The sequence below is a fragment of the Lemur catta genome, chromosome 3 (assembly GCF_020740605.2).
Source record: "Lemur catta isolate mLemCat1 chromosome 3, mLemCat1.pri, whole genome shotgun sequence".
In the NCBI taxonomy this organism is placed as follows: Eukaryota; Metazoa; Chordata; class Mammalia; order Primates; family Lemuridae; genus Lemur; species Lemur catta.
In genome coordinates this window covers 16,303,632-16,320,679 of record NC_059130.1, presented here as the reverse complement: position 1 = coordinate 16,320,679, position 17,048 = coordinate 16,303,632, and the positions used below count along the sequence as shown (strand labels likewise).

The 17,048-nt window shown below is 41.9% G+C and overlaps 1 pseudogene; it reads left to right on the top strand.

Moving 5' to 3' along the window:
• The first annotated feature begins 4,946 nt into the window (after nt 1-4,946).
• Nucleotides 4,947-5,717, top strand: LOC123634593 (annotated as a pseudogene).
• Nucleotides 5,718-17,048: the final 11,331 nt, after the last annotated feature.

Here is a 17,048-nt window from a genome sequence, read left to right as displayed (position 1 = left end):
GTGTGCAGCCTTCAGCCTGGTTTCCACCCTCTCAGCTGGCTGGCAGCCACTGTGTCCTCCTTTCAGCTCAGCCCCTCATGACCACCTTACATTTGCCTCTAAAAAAATCTGGAAATTGCTGGGGCTTCCTTGTTAGGACCGTGGAGAGTTCTGACACCATCCAGCCTCCTTGGAAGTGCGACCACTTCTGGGGCTGGCATTCCTGCTCCATGGGGCCTTCCAGATTGTGCTTGAGCTGCCCCCACCCTTGTCCCCTGCTTACCAAAGGAACAGGGCTAGAATTTTCCTTGCTCTCCACTCCCAAGTCCTGTCTTTGGACATGGCCTATGGTCCACAGGGCCCAGGAAGTAGTGTGATTTTATGATTAAGAAAAGAATCTTCCATCTTATTGGGGATCATTCATTTTCTCCCCTTTCCTATTTACTCTTTACTGCTTTTCCTGCCTCAGTTTCTCTGATGAGTATGGCCAACAGCCTCTCATGGGCCTAGATTCTTTGGATGACACGTTGGGCATGAAATGTGCTCATTACCGTTTTGGAAGGGGTGGGAGAAGGTGGAAGGTGGAAGGCACAGTCATGGCTTGAGATGAGAAAACGCTCCTCAGGGATGGGACAGATGGGCGATCGGCCCCGATTTCCTTTTAAGGACTCCTTATATCCTGCCTGTGAGCACAACAGGGCTCATGCAAACCAAACACCAAATGTGTGGCACCTCCTACGTAGGGAACACACGTGAGGGGATGGAAAGATGTTAAAGAAGGGGAAGGGAAAGTGGAAGGGTGAAGAGCCAGTTTCTAGGATCAAAGCTGGCCGGCCTGCAAACGCCTGTAGGCTGTGGGAGGGATGACAAGGGGATGTGGGAGGACCGGGAGTAGGGGTCTGGGCCCTAGAACCCGGTCGGTGGTCTTGCCTAATATTTACTGGCCAACCACTTTACGTGTGTGCAATCTGAGAAAGGCGTCATTATGCCCATTAAATGATAATGAGCCTGTCACCTCTGTATACACTTTGCCATTTACAAAGCACTGTCATATCTATTTTATTTTTCGTACTCACGACAACCTTGTGAGATAGTCAGGGAAGGAATGGCCATTTCCATTCTACAGATTTAGTTATGCATTTCTTGAATGCCCACTATATCGAATGTGGAGGAGTATTTCCTCCCCACGGGAGTCTGTGGTTTAGGCGACGTCCTCCGCGGAGCAGGCCGGGCAGATCCAACAACAAAGATTCATGAACACAATGTTCAAGACCTCAGACCACACTGCTGGGGCCTCAGATCCCCACTGGAAAATTGAAGTTAATGTATTAAAATCAAGACCCGGAAATAGACACCTCACATTTCTGTGATCAGTCTCAACTGTGGCCTTACGTAATGCTCCCCACAACCATTTGCTGTGGCACGCAGGCTCAGAAAGATAACGCGTCCCTCAAAAGACAGCTGTTAGTTTAGGGTGGGTGGGCTGGCAAGGGCGTGAATGCAGGTCTTTTGGATCCTGGTGCAGTGTTTTCTTCACTCTGTCATGCTGTTTCCCAAACAGGGGCCATTATTGTGGACCAGGCTGAATGTCCTTAGGATGTTTGTCCTGGTAGGGCCAGCTTTCGTCACTGTGCCCTTTATCACTCCTGCCGCTTGCCCACTGCTACTGCCTCCCCAGGTGCCCGGGGGTCCTTGTGATGCCCCAGTTGGCCTTGAGCTCTTTCTAAGACGCCCCAGCGGGCCCCCCTCTCAGGCAGGACACTGGGCCCAAGGCTGGCTCTCAGGGAACTCAGGGAACTTGCTGGTGCTGTGATCCAGGGCCTGGCTGATTGGCAGCCACAGTCAATACTGAACTATGAGTCTGGTCCTAAAGAGGGATGCTCCTCGGCCAACCCAGCCTCCCCTCCACTGTTATTAAGCCTCAGGACTGGAGCTTTCAGGGCCTTACAGATGCACATCAGCTATGGCCAGAGATTTCTAAAGGATTTTTGCTCTGTTTTTGTTTGCTTCTGCTTATCATTATTGGGTTTTAAGACTCCAGATGTCTTTGGAGCTCAACCCTTGATTGCAAATGGGAGCAAAGTAAATGAGACAGACTGCTTGGGGAGGACAGTGGCGATTAAGGATTAGGATGAGTAAATGGAGAAGACAGACATCTTACCCTCTTGGCAGACTAAATTAAACATCTGTCTTGCCTCATGGCTCTTGCAGCATCCTAGAGAAGATTAAGAGGGGTGGGAGAGAGGATGTTTTGTTGTCAGTAGTACTTTTTAAATGGTTTTCATCTAAGTCTTAGACTTTCTAGGAAGGAAAGCAATCACAACATCTGAAAATTGTAATAATTGTGTCCCTGTTTTTCAATATTTACTACTTTTACCTATCTTGGCTAGTTACTTAATCATTCAGTGACTTGTTGCCTTATCTGTAAAATGGGCATAATAACAACACCACTGCATAGGGTTATTGTGTGAATTAAATGAAAACTGAAAAGTGCTTGGTGCAATGCCTGGGCTATAGTAAGCACACAATGAAATTTTAGTCATTTTTATTATTATTTGTACATCTTGCCTTATTTAATTAGCTGAGGCTTTCAGAACACCCAGCGATAAACGTAGTGGCAACAACAGGCACCCTTATGCTATTTCTGAAACTAATGGGGCTATGTCTAAGATGTTGCAACCAAGAATGCTATCAGTATGAGACAAAAATTTGTTTCTTAAGGAAATTTCTCTCTCTTCATAGTTTCCTAAGAGGTTTCTTAAAAAATATAAACAAAAAACGATTTTGAATTTATTGGATTTTGGAGTATCTATTAAGATCCTAATTTTTTTCCTTTGATCTATCAATAATTTATTCACATAATAAATTATATTAATATATTACCCAATACTGAAAGCTTACCTTTTGCATTTCTAAAATAAGATTTACTTAGTCATGGTGTATTTGAAATATATACTGTGGTTTTGGATTTTATTATTTTTCATCATCTTTAGGATTTTTACCACTATCTTCATATATAATGTTTGGCCAAGCCCTTTATGCCCTAGTTTATGATTTAGTTTTAGGATATGTTGGATTCATAAAAAGAATTTGGAAGTTTTTAAAATCTTTTGCTGAGCTCTGAAAAAAATTAACTAATATGGAAATTTTCCTTTCTTTGAATGTCAGAAAGAAATAAAAGTCTCTGGATCTAAGACATTTATGAGAAATTTTTACGATTTCTGCCCTAGTTATTGTTCTGGTCAAATTTTCTCCTTCATAAGGCAACATTACACATTTGTCTTTTCAAAAATATTGTTCATTTTACCTAAATTCTCAACTTTATTAGCATGCTGTTGTACATAATATTTTCTCATTTAGCTTCCTTTCTGTCTGCGATCACACTTCATGTATGTATCTGTTTTCTCTGTCTTCTCACTGATTGCATTTGCCACAGATATGTCTAATTGTGGATATTTTCAACAAATCGTATATTGGATATATTTAACAATTTGGCTTTTTAATTTTCTTTTGTTTTTTGCTTTTGCCTCTGTTAATGTTTTTCTTCCTATTTTACTTATGATTATCTTGTTTTTGGCTTTTCTAACTTCTTGAGTTGGATGCTAACTTTGTGTGATTTTTCTTGTTTCGTAACTAAAGGATTTAATTCTATGTGTTTCAAAACTTTGGCTATATCCCATACATTTTAGTATATGATATTCTTATTATTTTCTAAATAATTGGTAATCATCGTTTTGGTTTCCCCATTGGTCTAGTAGTTATTAACATTTTGGAACTTTTCTTTTTCATTTCAAAGTGGTTAGAGGCTTTTCATGTATGTTTAATTTCTTTCTTTCCTTCTTTTCTTTTTATTTTTTTTGTTAAGAGATGGAGTCTTGCTCTAGCACCCAGACTGGAATGCAGTGGCTCAATGATAGCTCACTATAACCTTGAACTTCTAGGCTTAAGCGATTCCCTGCCTCAGCCTCTTGAGTAACTAGGACTACAGCTGTGCACCACCAAGTCCAGCTAAGTTATTTATTTATTTTTTTTTGTAGAGACAGGGTCTTGCTATGTTGCTCAGGCTGGTCTTGAACTCCTGTCCTCAAATGATCCTCCCAATCTCTGCCAATTTGTTGGTTCTTAATTTCAATTTCATTATATTGCTATCAGAGTTACTGTCCTATAGAAGTTTTGCTTCTTCAAAAATAAGGTCCTAATATATTGCTGGTTTTACTAAGTATTCCATAAGCTGTAGATTGTGGGCACATTATTAATCATAATACTTGGATTTTTCTTTCTTTCTTTTTTGTTTTTTTAGAGATAGGGTCTTGCTCTGTCATCTAGACTGGAGTGCAGGGGCCCAATCATAGCTCACTGTAACCTCGAATTCCTGGATACTTCTGCCTCAGCCTAACCAGTAGCTGAGACTACAGGTGTATGCAACCATGCCTGGTTAATTTTTTTTTTAATTATTTTTTGTAGAGATGGGGGGTCTCATTATGTTACCCAGGCTGGTATTGAACTGGCCTCAAGCAACCCTTCTGCCTCAGCCTCCCAAAGTAGCTAGGATTACAGGCATGAGCCACCACACCCGGCCAGTACTCAGATCTTTATATTCTTGTTTTTGTTTTTCTAAATTTCTTACTTTTATTATTAAATTTAAAATATAAGTTTTTCTTTATAATTGTAGTATTTATTTTGCTTTTAGTTTCAGTGCAATAATATTTGGCACATAAAAGATCTTGAGTGTTATATCTTCATTGTCAATAATTTTTTGCCAGCAAAAACTATCTAGGAGTATAAATTAGTACAGCTTTCTGGGAGGAAGGCAATTTGGCTCTTATATATCTAAATTTTTAAAATGTGCACATCCTTTGATTCAATAATTTGAATTCTAGGTGTATGTCCTTCAAAAAAACCTTAACATGTGCACGGAGAAAATACACTTATTGCATCACTGTTTATAAGAGCAAAGACTTATGCACATGATCAGTAGCTGCGACGCTAGAAAGATGGTGGAGCAAGAGGAAAGGAAAAAAATTCCTTTGGTTCCAGAAAATCTTCTGAAAAAGAGGAAGGCTTACCAAGCCCTCAAAGCCACCCAGGCAAAGCAGGCACTTTTGGCAAAGAAGGAGCAGAGAGAAGGAAAAGGGCCCAGGTTTCAGCTACTGGAATCATTTCTACATGATTCCTGGCAGCAGCAACGCGACAGGGTGCGTCTCAGATGACTAGAAGTGAAACCTCATGCCTTGGAATTGCCAGATAAACATTCCTTGGCCTTTGTTGTATGCATCCAAAGGATTAATGGTGTGAGTTCACCGGTGCAAAAGACCATCGCAAGACTTCGCCTAAAGAAAATTTTCAGTGGTGTCTTTGTTAAAGTCTCCCCTCAGAGCTTAAAAATGCTGCGTATAGTAGAAACTTATGTGACCTGGGGATTTCCAAATCTGAAGTCTGTCCAGTAACTCATCTTGAAACGTGGACAAGCCAAGGTCAAGAATAAGACCATCCCTCTGACAGAAAACACAGTGATTGAAGAGCAACTGGGAAGGTTTGGTGTCATTTGCTTGGAAGACCTCATCCATGAAATTGCCTTCCCGGGGAAGCATTTCCAGGAGATCTCATGGTTCTTGCGTCCTTTCCATCTCTCAGTGGTCTGTTCTGCTACCAAGAATAACGTGGGCTTCCTCAAGGAGATGGGCTCACCTGGCTATCGGGGTGAACGCATCAATCAGTTCATCTGCCAGCTGAACTAGACCTAGAATATCTGAAAGCACAGTGCATTGGAAGCACGTGTTTTTGGGTTTTGGAATTATCAAGTGTCTTCAGAGGAGATTATTTTCTGCTTTATCTTCAAAAACAAAGGGAAGCATTGGGGAAAAGACTGTAGGTTATGCTCATGGCAGGAACCTCTTGTCCCTGTCCAGTTCCAAGGAAAAAATCCAGTGCTTTCCACTTTGGCTGCTGCCACCTCTGAAATCAGCACATGCTGTGGAGAAAGGAGTCCTTCTTTGTCAGATCTTCTATCCTGAAGTTTAAAACACTGGTGAATGAATGACTCAAGCATGTGTATAAGGATCCCTAAGACTCCTGCGACAGTGGTCTAAGCCCAAGTGCATACTTGAATCTTAAAGAATATTGTTTATAAACTTCAGCTATGCCTTCAGCAGGTCATTCCAACATTCTATCAGGCCTGCAGTATGTAACACAACTAGTGAATCCCATGGTTATAGCCCACATCCTCTTGTCTAGTGGATGCTTTCCGGTGAGTACTTACAGGTGACACAAAAATCTTCAGTGTGTCCACTTCCGTATGTCTATCCACATGCCTCTACCCCAGATCTTCCTGTCTTCAACCATCTCTAGAATTTTTCCTTGCTTAGCCTTTGACTACTGGCCAGGCCATTTGCCACTGCCCAGGTATCTGTGTATATTCTCACCTCAGGCTGCTTTTCCTGCCATGCAAGGTGCTTCACCAGGCAGACCACCCACAGCTTTGCTCACTGAGGTTTTCATTCACCACTCTCAGTGAGGCTGAAATGCAGCCACCTTGCGTTTTGGCTCGTATCCACATATCTGCTATCTGCTACCACAGCAATTTCAACTTTGCTCAGGATGGGCCATCACTTTCTCTAAGCTTCTAAGAGCCACTGTAGTAGGTAGTTTGTCCCATTTCCTGGACTCCTTAACAGGGTGTTGAATTTCATTTCCCAAGAGAGTACCCCAAGTCCATGAGCCCTTCTCTATCCAGTCTTATGTGCCCTTGGGCATGAATCCCAAAAGTCCAGCCTCATGGCTCCCTTTGGCTCCCTGGGAGTGTAAGCTCTTTCCTCCCTTATCAGGTGCAGCACTTCTCTAGCTGGTTATGCTGGGATTTACCCCTAGTTATCAGAATGGCAGCCAGAAGGGGTAGGGACAGCTCCTGCAGGGTGATGCTTTTGCCCTTTATGAGAGAGGCCTCTGCAGTATCTTCCCATATGGGGGAAGTTCCAGCTCTTGATAGCAAAGTGCTTGCCTTTTTGCAGCCTCTGAGGTTCCGGGCAGTCTGCAGAGACACAGTCCTCTGAGGTCTCCACTCAGAGGCCCCAAACCACTTTTCGGGGTCTCAGGTTTTCCCAGTATGGACCCTGACCTCGGCATTCAGAACTGCTTTGGCTGAGCCCTTAAATCACCTCTGAAGCTTCATGACCCTAGCAATGAGATCTTGAGTTGTATCTGTGCTTCCACTACAGGAGACAAGGACATTTATCAAAGAAGCCCCTGTTTCTCAAACTTAGTTTTTAACTGTTAACCACACTCAGTTGCTCATGTGTTTCTGTAAGACATCAATGCAACTCCATAATAACCAGCCAATCCTGTTGACCTTGTGTGCCTTGTTCCCCCATAACTCTTAAAAATGCCAGGATGTTCCCCTCACCTGGGATGTTTCCCTCCCCTGGGATGTTTTTCCAAGTCACCACTGGTGAAAATTTTAACAATTAGACCACTGTCTTGTGCCACTCAGTAGGGTCCTCCCTGTCTGCTGCACAGTGAGTGAGCCCATCTTAAAACCCCATCTCAGTCCTTGTTTTCTTGGACCACTTCCACTATCACTTGTGTCATTTTCATGCCAAAATGGGGTTAGACATGCAAAAGATTAATTGGAGGTATGCTCATGAAAGATAAACAGGAGAGAGGTCTGGAGTAGGGAGGAAAAGCCTTCGAATCATGATGCAGGTGTGACACGGAGGAAGAACAGGAGGAAGGAAGGGAGCTTGGGCAGGAAGAGCCTGGGGTTGTGCTGCAGCTCCGGGAAAGCCTCAGCCAGTGCCACCGGGAGATCTGGTGCCAAGATTGCTCATAGAAGAGTCCTGCACTGGGCAGAAATGGCCAGACACTAGGAGCCCCTCTGCTCAGTGATTAGCTGACTGCTGCCCAGGGAGAGCATGACCTTGGCTCAAACACTGAGGTCAGCCTGAAGGTGCTAAGGCTGGAGGCTGTCACCAACTCTCAGAAATGCACCTCAACTGCCACAACTGTGACACATCACATGGCCACAACTATGATTTAACAAAATCCCCAAAGTCATCTATTTTCATGTGAATATGTGAGCATATACGTGCATAAAGGTTTAGAAATATACACACTAAATACTCAGCAGAGATTACCTTTTAGCAATGGAGTACTAGTTTAAGAATAGAAGGAAGCACTTTCACATATTTCTGTATTGACTTAATTTTTATAATAATCCAGTCTCATAATAATTTATGTGATTAAAAATAAATAAAAATGTAGAATTAACCTTTGCATACCATTAAATCTCTTTTCTTAAATTTGACTTTAACTTGCGTTAACGTTCTGCCTTTGCTTTCTTTTATCTGCATTAACCTGATGTATCCTTACCAACCCTTTTACTTTTCATCTTTCTGAGCTATTTTGCTTTAGATGTCTCTCTTGTAATAATTCATTAACAATCTTAAACTCAACTTGAGACTTTCTTTGTCTTTTGAAAGGAATTTTTGATCCATTTATTTTTATTGTTATAACTGATACATTTGTTTTTACTGCTATCATCTTGTTTTATGCTATAGCAGTTGGGTTCTTGTTTGCACGCCTCAAGAAACAGAGTCTATCTAACATAAGCAGAAAAAGAAAGTATTGGAAGGGTGTCTGGAAAGAGAAAAGCTGTCTCTGAGAATGAGCAGGAATGATGGAAGGCAAGACAGTCCCCAGATCACACCACAGAACATGGCGGGACACCTCAGCTGGCCCCATGCTGCTGCAATGCCTGCACTCCAGTGTTTCTTGTTACTTTTGCTGTAGAGCTGTACTCTCGACCTCATAGCAGCTGCCCCCAAATAATCTCTGACTGTGCTTACACTTTGTGCCACTGCCTCAGCTTTCAAAGCCCCGGGCTGGGGCATCTGACTGGCTGAGCTAAGACTGAAGCCTGGGCCCAGATGCCAGGAAAATGATGATCTGTCCCCTCAGCTTCAGTCCTAGGAGTCGGAGACCTGCCAGATGCCGAGCAGCTGGGAAAAACAAATACCCAGCACATATGCATTTGTTGTTACGGCTTCTTTTTTATCTTTCGGTATTTGGACTTTTTTTGGTCTTTGATTCTTATCATCCCCATTGTTTGTCTTTTTTTTTTTTTTTTTTTTGAGACAGAGTCTCGCTTTGTTGCCTGGGCTAGAGTGCCATGGCATCAGCCTAGCTCACAGCAACCTCAGACTCCTGGGCGTAAGCGATCCTCCTGCCTCAGCCTCCCGAGTAGCTGGGACGACAGGTATGCGCCACCATGCCCGGCTAATTTTTTTTCTATATATATTTTTAGCTGTGCAACTCATTTCTTTCTATTTTTAGTAGCGACGGGGTCTTGCTCTTGATCAGGCTGGTCTCAAACTCCTGACCTCGAGCGATCCTCCCACCTCGGCCTCCCAGAGTGCTAGGATTACAAGCATGAGCCACCGTGCCCGGCACATCCCCATTGTTTGAGAGCAGAGGACCCATATTGAATTCTCCTAAACTTTTATAAAGCACTTTTTAGTTTTTTTAGTCTTATACTTTTTGTATTTCACTGAGTATTTTAAGTCAACAGTGAAACATTATCTTTGGGTGGATCCTATTTAAGATCATTAATTGTAACAATCTGTTAATCTTTGCCCTTCCGAATTCATTCCAAAATGCCTATTGTCTTCTTTTTCCCTCCCTCACTTTGATCTCTTCATCCTTTACCTCTAAATTCTGGGAGGGTTTCTGAAATTTATCTTTCAAATTATGATTCCACTTTCCACAATAAAGGTTCTCCTTTTTACTACCGCCAAAGTGGACTCTAATGATTCACACACACACACACACACACACACACACACACACACACACACACACTTTTCTTCCAATTCTTCCATATATCATCCATCTCTCTTGTATTCATGCTATTTTAATTTCATCATGTCCTGAGTTTTGTTCATATTACTTAGAGGCATTATATTTTTGTACTCTATTAAAGATGTCAGATAATTTCTGGAAATTTTTTTCTGGCTCCAGTTGTATATCATTTTCAGAGGTATAAAAGCAGAGCAACAAAAATGGCTGCATAAATTATTTGGATATGGCAATGACACAAAAAGTTTGCAAGACCTGATATATCCACCATTCCCTGGCTCCTAATATTCCTAACGTTCATCCTAGTAGTTATTTGTTTCACATTTGGCATGTTCCACGAGACTGTCAACTATACAAAGGCAGGGTTCTTGTCTATTTTGTTTACTTCTGAATTCCCAGTACTTAGCACGGAGCCTGGCCTTGGTGGGTACATAATAAATATTTGTTAAATGAATGAATAATTGCAAAATTACAATTAGCAGTATGTACAGCTACCAAGGTGTTTCCTGTTGCTCACTCCAGCTACTCTTTTCTTATGTGTACTAACAGTCTATTGGGGACCACAGAATGACAGACATAACATGTCTTGCAAACTTTTTAGGTCACCTGTATTTTGTAAGTATATCAGGGCAGACTATATTCTATAACAAATAACCCCCAAATCCCAGTGTTTTAACATAGTCAAAGAGTATTTCTGACTCTCAGCGCAGTACAATCCATGTTGGTGTTGGGGAGTGGGCCAGGGTCTAGGCCCTGGACCACCTACTCATAGAGGGACCTGGGCTTCTCCCATCTGTTCCTCCACCATCCTCTGCATTGGGACCATCTCCATTCAGTCTGAGGATGGAAAAAGAGTGTGGAGGAGATTTTTATGGGCCATCCCTGGAGGTGGCCCACATCATTTGCGCTTATATTTTTTGACCAGGACTCAAGCCTACGGCTACACCCAGCTGTGAGGGAGGCTGTAAGACACAGCCTCTCTGCGGGCCCAGGAAGCAGAGGAAAGGAAGCACAGATGTTGGTGAGCATTAGCAGGCTCTGCCAAGGGGAGGCAAAACCTCCGTGTGGTATAAGGTCAGACCTGGGAAAGTTCTGTTAATTCTAATTCTGCTTGCCTCTTTGAAAGCAGAGACTCCCTCCAGATTCTGTCATTAAGTTATCCATCCATTGTAGTTTCACTGTTGTGAGTTTTCATCTTTATCTATGTTTCTATGAGTCTTTTAGTAGAAAAGTTGATAAAGGCTTCACTGGGGAATGTTAGCCAGGTGCAATTTTAAACTGGAAGGTCTCCTTGAATCCTTCCTAGTAGGTGTTTCATTTGATGTTATTTTGGTTTTGACCTAAATAAATGATTATACATTTATTTCTGTCAAGGTGCATTTTGTTCGAGGTAGACCATCATTTCAGCCTGTCAAGGTTTCTTTGTATCCTCGCACTATATCCTCTGACTAGGAGGGCCTGGCATCCCCAGGGATAACGCTGGAGTTTCCCTAGGAGGCTGCTGCCCATATACTCCAGATCATTTCTTTTGGGGCAAATAGAGATTGGGGGACAAGACAGGGAGGGCCCATCTGTCTTTTATGACTCAGTGACCAGTTGACCAAAGTATTTGTAATAAGTCTTCCAGCTTGTAACTTAGCTGCCCACCACCATCTCTTGCTTTGGTTCCTTCATTTGCTTAGTGACATTGTTAAAGCACTGCAGAGAGAAAAGGCAGGGAAGGAGGGATGAAAGTGCCAGTCACTGGGCCGTTAAAGCCAACCTGTGCACATTTGCACCCTTTCTGCACCTGACTACACTAAGAACAGGTTGCTGGGATTATTTATTCACTTCTGTTTAGATGGGAAGACTGGGTCCTTGCCCTGGGGGCTCTGATTGGACAAGTACATTTAAATTGGGAAGCCAATGCTGGGTGTGGCAGTTAATTTTATGTGTCAACTTGACTAGGCCACAGTACCCAGACATTTGGCCAAGCACTAGTCTAGATGTTTCTGTGAAGGTAGTTTTTAGATGGAATTACATTTAAATCAATAGACTTTGAGTAAAGCAGATTACATGGGTAATCCATAATGTGTGTGTGCCTCATCCAGTTAGTCGAAGTCCTTAAGAGATAAAAGAATGACCTTCCCCAAGGAAGAGGGAATTCTGTAAGCAGACTGCCTTTGTCCTTGACATGCAATATCAACGCTTTCCTGGGCCTCTAGCCTGCTGGTCTACCCTGCAGATTTTTGGATTTTCCAGCCTTCACAATTGCATGAGCCAATTCCTTAAAATATTATATCTCCCCACCACACACACACATACCCTCTTACACACACTCTCTCTCTCTCTCTCTCTCTCTCTCTCTCTTTCCTTTCCCACTCTATGGCTCTGATTCCCTGAAGAACTCTGACTAATACACTAGGCAATCACCTCCTCTCCTCTAAGAGCCTCTCCCTTCTGGGAGACAAAAGGACCATCTCTAGATACCTCTCTTTCTCTTCCCCCCCACCTGTTTTTTGTTAGATCCACCCCATGACCCACCTTTCTCCTCCTCTTCCTCCTCCTCATTATCTCTGTCATCACCACCCCTATTTATGAAATACTTATTATGTGCCAGATTTTGCAAGGTGTTTACATGTATTGTATAATTTTTTCCTCACAATAATCCTATGAGATAGAAATTATTACTAACCTCACTCTACAGATGAAGAAATTATGACCCAGAGAGGAAATATCATCTGCCCAAGGTTATGTACCTACTAAGTTAAAAAATAATTTTTAAACCTGGGACATCTAACACAAAATCTCCTGCCGAGCAATCACAATACTATGGTATCTCTTAGAAACCTATTTGCGCAGGTATTATGTGAATCAAAATTTAACGTACAATGACCTCCAGAAGCTGTGTCTACACCACAGCCAGTGTTTGGAGAGTATTACAGACACAAAGAAGTTAATGTAGTTCAGGATGAGGAACAATGTATAGAGTTGATCAGATGTGGGGTCAAGTTCAGGCTCCATTACACTTACTATGTATATGAACCTGGACCAGTTTCTTAACCTCCATGTGTCTCAGTTTCCTTATCTGTAAAATGGAAATAACACTACTTCCCTGCAATTTCTTGAGGATTAGTTGAGAAAAAGTATGCATAAATACATGTTTTTAATGATTAGCTGTTAATAGGCTCTCCACAAACAAAAGCAATCATTTATTTATTTTAAAAAGGACAATTGGAAGCATGGAAAACAAAAGCTGGAGATGTGGCGGTTGGGGGGTGGGGGGACCTTAATGGCCAGGAGTACAATGTCTATAGCAACTGTGCTTCTTGTGTTAGAGTTTCAGGGTCAGTGACTCACTCAATTACTTGCTGCCAGGGCAAGAAGAGATTTCCAGCAGTGCCCTGTTGACTATCAGTGCAAGAGAGAAGTAACAGCAGTCAGATCAGGTCACTCTGACCCTTTAAGTGACAGCATTCTGCCGCTATATTGATTGTCACTTTGTCTTGGGCTCCTAAGTCCCATGCTAGACAACCCTCTCCTGGTCTCATGCTTTACAGCTTTGACCCTCAATGGGTCAAAGGAGGGAAGGAAAATAGCTCTGAATATTTATCATTGCTTCTGTTCCTGCAGATCTTCAGGAAGATCTACAAGGACAGTCAAGGGGATGGATGAATGACCCCTAAAGGACCTGGTTGCCTTTCTTTTGGTCTGATGAAGGGGGATAATGTTTATTGGCACTATCAATGGCCCCATAGAAAGATTCTAATCACTTAACTTCATTAAAATCTCACCACCAATTCTATTCCATCCTGGGGCTACTAATGAAAGAGAAGAGTCATTTGCAAATCTGAGCCAACGTGAACTACCCTGACTTCCACTGTAGAAGATGCAAGGGCCTTGTGTCAGCTAGGTGGCCTTACAGAAAACCCAGTCTCATAATCAAAGTCTCTGTAATTCAGCCTCAATTACTCCATGCTGTTCCACTGAACCAGCCAGCTGCAAAAAAACATCCGGCATTTGGTAAATTACCCATCTCCCTCCAAAGAGTCTCACTAAAGGAATTTCACTCCATTTTCCATATGCTGTTTCTCTTTTTTTTCCCTGAGAGATGATTTCCAAATTGGACTACTCCTTTCTCATGCAACCTTGAAGACCTCAGTCAGTGCCCAAGGAAGGAAGCATTGCAGAAAGTTACATTCTTGAAGTTCACAACATTTGCACCTGAACAAGTGTCCCAGTGACTGGGATGGGGATGGAGTGGGTATATTTACCTAAATCCCTGGCCTATGAGCAGCCTGTTAAGTGTCTGGGGACTTTGAATTTTGACTGGTTTCTTTGGGTTGGTGTTCTTTCTGAAAGACAGGATCATAACGTTAGCCTCAATAGGCAATGCGACAAACACCAAATGTGATGTTTATTTGTCTGGTTGTTGTTGTTTTCTCCAAGGTGTTGGGTAGCACTTAAACTATGCACTAGGATCTTAAGAAAAACTTGAGAATTACTTTTTCTTCTCAACCTGACTGGTTTCCCCAAAAGGTTAGGAGTATATGGGATCTACAGCTGGGGCCAGGATGCAAAAGGAAAAAAAGGCACAAGATGGGTCAGGCCAAATTTAGTCAGAAAATTTTAGTGAGAAAAGCATGCAATCAGAACCAAGAGATGCTGGCTGAGTTCCAGACCCACTATTCTCATGCTGTGAGACCTCAGACCAGCCAGATTCTAAAATATTTTATACTCAGTTTCTTTACCTGTAGAATGGGGGAAATTATACTTGCCGCACGGAGTTGGGAGGATAAAATGAGATGCACTTTTTGAAATGTACTTTGTAAATGCTAACATGCTTTACAAATATAAGTTATTTTTGGTTAAAATGAAATATTAGACCAAAGATTTGCTTGCTACATTCCTCTCACTTCTGCTGATCCCAGCTGCTTATGGCAAATCTCTTGGCCCCAAAGTCAAATGTCAGAAAAGGTCCCCATTGTGCTTTGTGAATTGCAAAATAATTCCTTCTTCAAGTAAAAGAGGCCCATTCTTTTTTTCTCTCTCCCCCTGCTTGGAGAGCAGTGATAACTCAAATTAATAGGTATATGAACCTTTTGCAGTTTAAAAATTTGCTTTCAATATGCTTCTTTACATATGCCTCACAACACTACTGGGGGGATACTTCTGTATGGGTGTCTGCCCATTGGATACACAAACTCTATTAGTCTGGGTTCTCCAAAGAAACAGAACCAACAGGGTATATATATAACATATACATATATTATATACAGGCATATATAATTTTATTATACTTTGCTTCATTGCACTTCACAGATATTGCATGTTTTACAGATTGAAGCTTTGTGGCAAGCCTGCGTTGAGCAAGTCTGAATCAGCGCCATTTCTCCAACAGCATGCGCTTGCTTCGTGTCTCTGTGTCACATTTGGGTTATGATCATAATATTTCAAACTTTTTATTATTATTATTAAACATATCTGTTATGGTGATCTCTGATCAGTGATCTTTAATATTACTATTGTAATTGTTTTGGGGTACCACAAAGCACACCCATAGAAGACAGTGAATTTAATCAATAAATGTTGTGTGTGCTCTTACTGTTCCACTGACCAGCTGTTCTCCTGTCTCCCTCCCCTTAGGCCTCCCTGTTCTTTGAGACACAACAATATTGAAATTAAACTGATTAATAATCCTACAATGGCCTCTAATTGTTCGAGTGAAAGGAAAAGTTGCACGCCTCTCACTTTGAGTCAAAAGCTAGAAATGATTAAACTTAGTGAGGAAAGCATGTGAAAAGCCAAGACAGGTCAAAAGCTAGTCCTCTTGCACCAGTTAGTCAAGTAGTGAATGCAAAGGAAAAGTTCGTGAAGAAAATTAAAAGCAACTCCAGTGAACACATGAGTGATAAGAAAATGAGACAGCCTTTTTGCTGATATGAAGAAAATTTTAGTGGCCTGAATAGAAGATCAAACCAGCCACAACATTCCCTTAAGCCAAAGCCTGATCCGGAGCACAGTTCTCTCTCTTCTTCAATTCTATGAATGCTGAGAGAGGTGAGGAAGCTGCAGTAGAAAAGTTGGAAACTAGCAGAGGTTGGTTCATGAGGTGTAAGGAAAGAAGCTGCCTCCATAACGTAAGAGTGCAAGGTGAAGCAGTAAGTACTGATGGAGGAGCTACAGCAAGTTATCTAGAAGATGTAGCTAAGATCATTGATGAAGGTGGCTATCCCAAACCACAGATTTTCAATGTAGACAAAACAGCCTTCTATGGGAAGAAGATGCCAGCTAGGATTCTGATAGCTAGAGAAGATAAGTCAATGCCTGGCTTCAAAGCATCAAAGGACAGGCTGACTCTCCTGTTAGGAGCTAATGCAGCTGGCGACTTGAAGTTGAAGCCAATGCTCATTTACCATTCAAATTCCTGGGGCCCTTAAGATTTACACCAAATCTAATCTGCCTATGCTCTATAAATGGAACAATGAAGCCTGGATTGTGACAATCTGTTTACAGCATGGTTTACTGAATATTTTAAGCCCACTGTTGAGATCTACTGCACAGAAAAAAAGATTCCATTCAAAATATTACTGCTCATTGACAATATATCTAGACAACCAAGAGCTCTGGTGGAGATCTACAAGCAGATCAGTGCTGTTTTCAGGCCTACTAACACAACACCCATTTTGCAGTCAGTGGATCAAGAAGTCATTTTGACTTTCAAATCTTATTATTTAAGAAATACGTTTCATAAAGCTATAGCTGCCATAGATAGTGATTCCTCCAGTGGCTCTGGGCAAAGTAAATTGAAAACCTTCTGGACAGTCTTCACCATTCTAGATGCCATTAAGAACATTCGTGATTCATAAGAGGAGGTTGAAATGTCAACATTAACAGGAGTTTGGAAGAAGTTGATTCCAACCCTCACAGATGACTTTGAGAGGTTCAAGACTTCAGTGGGGGAAGTAACTGCAGATGTGGTGGAAATAGCAGAAGAACTAAAGTTAGAAGCAAAGCCTAAAGATGGGACTGATTTGCTGCGATCTCATGATCAGACTCAAATGGATGAGGAGTTGCTTCTTAGGAATGAGCAAAGAAAGTGGTTTCTTGAGATGGAATCTACTCCTGGTGAAGATGCTGTGAACATTGTTGAAATGACTACAAAGGATTCAGAATATTACACAAACTTAGTTGATAAAGTAATGGTAGGTTTTGAGAGGATTGACTCCAATTTTCAAAGT